Here is a 7,513-nt window from a genome sequence, read left to right as displayed (position 1 = left end):
ATCTCGAAGTCAAATCGGGAGATCGATCTATATGGGGAGTATATCAAAATCGATCGATATACCCCGTATTCGGCTTAACAGGTTGGCTGATAAGTCCCCGGTCTGACACATAGATGGCGTCGCTAGTATTAAATGCCTATTATTTTTATGTAGTACCAATCTTCAAATGATTCGTGTCAAAATTTGACGTCTGTAAGTCAATTAGTTTGTGAGATAGAGCGTCTTTTGTGAAGCAACTTTTGTTATTGTGAAAAAAATGGAAAAAAGGAATTTCGTGTTTTGATAAAATACGGTTTTCTGAAGGGGAAAAATACGGTGGAAGCAAAAACTTGGCTTGATAATGAGTTTCCGGACTCTGCCCCAGGGAAATCAACAATAATTGATTGGTATGCAAAAGTCAAGCGTGGTGAAATGAGCTCGGAGGACGGTGAACGCCCGAAAGAGGTGGTTACCGACGAAAACATCAAAAAAATCCGTAAAATGAAGTTGATCGAGATAGCAGAGGCCTTAAAGATATCAAAGGAACGTGTTGGTTATATCATTCATCAATATTTGGATATGCGGAAGCTCTGTGCAAAATGAGTGCCGCGCGAGCTCACATTTGACCAAAAACAACAACGTGTTGATGATTCTGAGCGGTGTTTGCAGCTGTTAACTCGTAATACACCCGAGTTTTTCCGTCGATATGTGACAATGGATGAAATATGGCTCCATCACTACACTCCTGACTCCAATCGATAGTCGGCGGAGTGGACAGCGACCGGTGAACCGTCTCCGAAGCGTGGAAAGACTCAAAAGTCCGCTGGCAAAGTAATGACCTCTGTTTTTTGGGATGCGCATGGAATAATTTTTATCGATTATCTTGAGAAGGGAAAAACCACCAACAGTGACTATTATATGGCGTTATTGGAGCGTTTGAAGGTCGAAATCGCGGCCCATATGAAGAAGAAAGAAGTGTTGTTCCACCAAGACAACGCATCGTGCCACAAGTCATTGAGAACGATGGCAAAAATTCATGAATTGGGCTTCGAATTGCTTCCCCACCCACCGTATTATCCAGATCTGGCCCCCTGCGACTTTTTCTTGTTCTCAGAACTCAAAAGGATGCTCGCAGGGAAAAAATTTGGCTGCAATGAAGAGGTGATCGCCGAAACTGAGGCCTATTTTGAGGCAAAACCGAAGAAGTACTACCAAAATGGTATCAAAAAATTGGAAGGTCGTTATAATCGTTGTATCGCTCTTGAAGGGAACTATGTTGAATAATAAAAACGAATTTTGACAAAAAAATGTGTTTTTCTTTGTTATACCGGGGACTTATCAGCCAACCTGTTACGTATGTGTGGACCCAAAATACCGCTTGATTTTGAATTTCAGGCAAATCGCATAAAACTTGGGATGTTTACACACTTAAGAGGTAAAATCTGGAGATCGGTTTATATGAGGTAAATACGAAAACATGAACCGATACACACCATATTCGGGGTACTTATGCATAGACCCAAAATATCTCCAGATTTTGAATTTCATGTAAATCGGATAAAAATTGCGGTGTCTATACCAAAACACACCTATTTGTGGTACTAAAATACCTCTAGATTTCCAATTTCAGACAATTCGGATAAAAACTATGGTTTCTAAAAGCCCAAGAATTAAATTCCGGAGATCGGTATATTTTGGGGCTATACCAAAAAATGGACCGATACACACCATTTTCGACACACCTATTTGTGGTCCTTACATACCTCTAGATTTCCAATTTCAGGAATATGGAATAACAAATACGGCTTCTAGAAATCCAATACCCCAAATCGGGAGATCGGTCTATATGGGGTCTATACCAAAACATGGACCGATACACACCATTTTCGATACACCTATTTGTGGTCCTAACATACCTCTAGATTCCCAACTTCAGCCAAGTCGAACAAAAACTACATTTTCTAGAAGACCAAGACCCCGAATCGGGGGATCGGCCTATATGGTGTCTATACCAAAACATGGACCGATACACACTATTTTCGACACACCTATTTGTGGTCCTAAAATACCTCTAGATTTCCAATCAGTGCCAAATTTCAGGACGATGGCGCCATTATTGAAGACTGTAGCGAGATTACATCGGACTGACGAACATGATTATATCTCTCTGATTAAGAATATAAAGGGTGGTTAAAATTTCAAGGGCCGATGTTGATTTTGAATAAAACACAAACTATTTAGGAAATTATTGCAATTTTATTTTATTATGATATATTGGTATTACTCAATTATGTATGGAACAAAATATCGGCCAAATGGACGCCGCGACCTCGGTTGCACACCTTCATCCGATGGTCCAAATTTTCGATGACGCTGAGGCATAATGGAGGTTCTATGCCGTTAATGTGCCGAATTATCTCATCCTTTAGCTCTTGAATTGTTGCTGGCTTATCGACGTACACCTTTTCTTTCAAATAACCCCCAAAGAAAAAAGTCCAACGGTGTCAAATCACATGATCTTGGCGGCCAATTGACATCGCCATTACGTGAGATAACATGGCCATTAAATTTGTTGCGCAAAAGAGCCATTGTTTCGTTAGCTGTGTGACACCGTCCTGCTGAAACCACATATCGTCCACATCCATATCTTCCAATTAGGGCCATAAAAAGTTCGTTATCATCTCACGATAGCGAACACCATTCACAGTAACTGCCTGACCGGCCTCATTTTGGAAAAAATACGGCCCGATGATGCCGCCAGCCCATAAACCGCACCGAACAGTCACTCTTTGTGGGTGCATTGGTTCTTCGACAATCACTCTTGGATTCTCATTCCCCCAAATGCGGAAATTCTCTTTTATTGACGAATCCACTGAGGTGAACATGTGCCTCATCACTGAAGATGATTTTCTTCGAAAATTGATCATTCACTGTTGCCATTTCTTGGAACCATTTAACACGTTGTTGGATTGTGTATCTCTCCAAATTCAAATTGAGTAAGTCTGAAATAGAGAAATGTCAAATAAAATTCGGAAAAAACTTGGTGTTTAGGTGTGGTTTATATACTTTGTGTAGAATGACAAGCTTTTAAGAGAAAATTATACGTCGCAAACGGAAAGTGTAGAACTTTTTATGAAGAAATATTAACACATTTTGGTCCGTTTGGCCATATTTCGTGCCAAATGTAGCCAATTCGAATAGATATCAACTGATATAGCGCTTTTCTTTGTTGCATTAGATATCAGCCACCTTGTAATATTCAAATTAATATGTTGTTTAAAAGTATCGATATTTTTTCCAATTTCTTTGCCTTTTCATCTACTGTATGAAGGAAATATTTATAAATAATATAAAATATTTTACTTAATAAGTTTTAATGCTTTTTTATTTAAATATTATAAATGATATAGTTCTACCATTTTTTACATTTATTAGTTCTACATTTACTATTTGTAATAACAATCCATCGACTCATAACATAACTACAAAGCATCAGTATTAATTAATTGATATTTTGTATTTTATATATTTTAAAAATATTATTCTATATTCTGAATATATTCGAAATATAAGTACTTACCCACACTTTACCCAAGTAAGTAATTACAAAATATATTCATACATAGTGTCAATTTAAAAATACGTACCCGTGTAGTGGTATTATTATTATTATTATTAGAATATTTTAAAATTTTAAAGATATCTGTATAAAATAATTAGTTAAAACAAAAATTAAACATTAACAACTTTCCCTATATATTGTTTTTTGATTGTGTTTTATCCTTGATCAAATCAATTGATATTTGATCCTTTGTATTTCTTCTCTTAAATCATATACAAAAACAAAAAATTTAACCAATTTTAAACGTATTAAAGTTTAAAGAAAACATAGTTCTTTAAATATTTGAAATTGATGATGAATTAAATAATGTGTGTAGTAATTGATAGAATGTTTTTAGGTTTTTTTTGTAATAAGTCGAATAAAATACATCAGAGATATGATTTTCTCTTTAATTAATTATTATAGAAGAAAAAAATTAAATAAAGAATAAATTATATAAAGAGACTTTTGAAAAGTTAATCGAGTTTTGTTTTCATTTTATATACCTTGTGTTGAAGGAATGACATTGTGAGACAAGATTCTAATACATACACTGAAAAACAACGTGTACACAGTATTTTAAGGACAAACCCCCATTAGTGCTTACGACATTAAATTAAAAAAAAATACTCTAAAATTATATATTATCGCTCGTTTAATTGTTGTTGTAACAATGTGTTGTTTTTGTAGTCCATTTCGAGGAACACTGCGGCTAAATGATATGGTAGTGAGTTGGCTAGATACAGATGCTATCAATTCCAAATAAATAAAAGTTCAGGCGGCTGTACTTGCCTGATCTTAATTGGGCTAAAACCGCCCTGGGGTTCCGTAGGAGGTTTCTTTTTGCCGTGATATGGGCGGTGGCTCGCTTCCGAGAACGGGAATAACATTGTGGCTAGGAGTCACCGTGGTGAAATGAGTAACATACCCGCCCGCCTTGCATAGAAATGGTCATGGGATCAATCCCTCCTTCGACCGAACGCCAACAAGCGGTTCGGACTCGCCTATAAAAAGGAGGACCCTTGTCATTGTGCTAAACATAGAATCGAGCAGCACTAATTGATAAGAGAGAATTTCACCACTTGTGGTATCACAAAGGAGTGAATATTCTAAGTGAACCTAAAATAAAGGGCTGTCACTATACCGAACCTAACCTAACCATCTATACTATGTACTTTTTCGAGACCTGTCAATATGGGGGAAGTCTCTTTCCACCGGTGCTATGGGGATGGCCGACTGCCAATAACAGGACCAAAATCTCCCCGCTTGAGCCACATTATCCTCATGAATCGGGATCAGAAATGGAAATCGACCCCGACATTCCTTTGAGGTGGTTGCCTATACACAATATCGTGAGTTGGATGGTTACTCCGATGACAACCCAGGATGTTCTGCTTCGATAAAATGTAATATGTATAATAACGGGAAGGATTTTGTTCTCCACATAAAAAATCATACATAGGAGCGCTGCGGGGACGCACTTCTGAGGGCATCGTCTGTGGAGTTCATACACCGAAAGAATTTTCTTCGTAAAAAGAACGAAAAATTTCATTAAAAGTACGAAATTTGTCATTGTTTTACAACCAAATTTTCACTAAAAGTACGAAATATTTTGTACTTTTTACGAAGAAAAGTACTTCCAAATTTTTGGTAGTTTGTTAGAACAAAAATCGTAGTTTTTATGGAGAATATTCGTACTTTTTATGAAAAATCTTCGTACTTTTTTTCAAAAATGTTCGAACTTTTAGAAAAAAAATTTGTATTCGAAAGTGCATTTGGTTGTAGTAACAAGTGTGAAAAATGTTATCACTACTTTACATCTTTAGTTTTTGAATAATTTTTAGGTTTATTGATTCACTTTTATTTATAGCGCGCTATCACCCAAATGGGAAGTAGCATAGACATGAATAAAAAAAGTAGAATAAAGGAATACATTCAAGCACATTATCAGAGGCAATTTTATGTCGCGAACTGAAATTTTACAACTTCAATGAAACTTCTTTGTTATTTTAAAGAAAATGTTTCGTACTTCTTATGAAGAAATTTTAACGCAGAATGTTTCGCAATATATTCATAAATTCGTAAAAACTTCTTCACAAAAATCATGAAAATTTAAGAAAGTTTCGTTAAAAGCACGCAACTTTTACGAAGAAAAATTAATGTATACTATTTCGTAGACGTTTCATATATTCGTAAAATGTTCTTCGTAAATTTTACGAAAATTAATGAAAATTTCGTTGTTTTAGTGAAGAATTCTTCGTAAAATTAACGGTGTACATATGCTGCATACACCCAAAGAAGGGGAACATGTAACATGTTTGGGAGCCACCGTGGTGCAATGGTTAGCATGCCCGCCTTGCATACACAAGGTCGTGGGTTCGATTCCTGCTTCGACCGAACACCAAAAAGTGGATTATCCCACCTCAGTAATGCTGGTGACATTTCTGGGGGTTTCAAAGCTTCTCTAAGTGGTTTCACTGTCCTGTGGAACGCCGTTCGGACTCGGCTATAAAAAGGAGGTCCCTTGTCATTGAGCTTAACATGGAATCGGGCAGAGAGAAGTTCACCAATGTGGTATCACAATGGACTGAATAGTCTAAGTGAGCCTGATACATCGGGCTGCCACCTAACCTAACCTAACATGTTTGTCGCAAAAATGTTATTTTCTCGAAAATTATGTATCTGGTTTCGGCAACCTTGTATATGTTTGCCGAGAAAAGAATATCTTTGCGGCAAAAATGTTCCATACAGCGCCCACACATATAATTTAAAATCGAACGTTTTGCCCCTACCGCTAGAGACGCATTCCCTATGTTCTCGTTGACCATATCGTGGAATGGTTGACCATATCGAAGGCCTTCAAACGAGTCAAAACAACGAGGGCCGTCTTGTGACATTACTATGGTTGGTTGAGTCCCCATATTTATATATGCTGCATTGGCAAGTAATGCCGTTGTTGAGTGGATAAATGGCGGCTGTAAAATTATCCACAGGACTGGGGGAGAGTAAATTCTCTATAAAACTGGGAAGGAATAAATGTCTTGGCTACTGGTGAGAGAAGAGTGATCGAAGTCTATATGATTCGAATCTTTAGTAATGGAATCACCCTACTCATTTTTCAGACATCGAGCTCCCTCGGGGCTCAGTGCCTTGAAAGGCATCATTAACTGTGTAAGCTTCGGCTAAGGAAATTTTTGGCGTATCGGTCGCTCGGAGATTAGTAATGTGAAGAAGGTTGTCCATCTTACGATCAGTCACTGTCACGTCGCCTAATATGACTGAAATCCCATCATACCTCCTCCAAATCTCGAGAATGTCTTTAGGGTCCAGAAATTACCTACAACCGAATTGGTTCCGTTGACTCTCTTAATAATATCGAGATTCCGTTCAAGTTGCAGCAGTATTAATACGACTAAGCTCATTTTCAGATGCTTCAACATTAGCTTCAAAATTCCTGGATTGAATGGTTTCGCGCTGTTGATGAAATCAGTAAAATCGGTTGAGGTTAATTATGGCGTATCGCAGCCTCGAAGACAACCAAGAAATCTCTTAGTCGCTCCCAGGCTGCTCACAAAATTGCAGGGTGAAAAACTTCGACTTCGAGAATGTCCTTACGGTGGCACAGAACTTACTTATACCCGAATTGTGTTCGTTAACTCTTACTAATATTTAGATCCAGTTCCTTGAATCAACGGGCAGCAGAATTATTACGACGAAGCTCCTTTCCGTATGCTTCAGCATAGCATCCAACTTTCGTCGGCATCCAACTTGAGGTAAATTATGGCTTCTCTCTGACTTGGAGACTACGAATGAGAAGAATGGCAGTTTCTCTTCGGATCATTCACCGTCACGTTGGCAAATATGTCTAAAATCTCATCACTCTTCCCGACTTCGAGAATGACGGTACGGTGGCCCAGAACTTACTTATACCTG

The sequence above is a fragment of the Haematobia irritans genome, chromosome 3, assembly GCF_050003625.1.
Source record: "Haematobia irritans isolate KBUSLIRL chromosome 3, ASM5000362v1, whole genome shotgun sequence".
NCBI lineage: Eukaryota > Metazoa > Arthropoda > Insecta > Diptera > Muscidae > Haematobia > Haematobia irritans.
The sequence above is the reverse complement of the archived record's forward strand: the minus strand, read 5'-3'. Positions refer to the sequence as shown.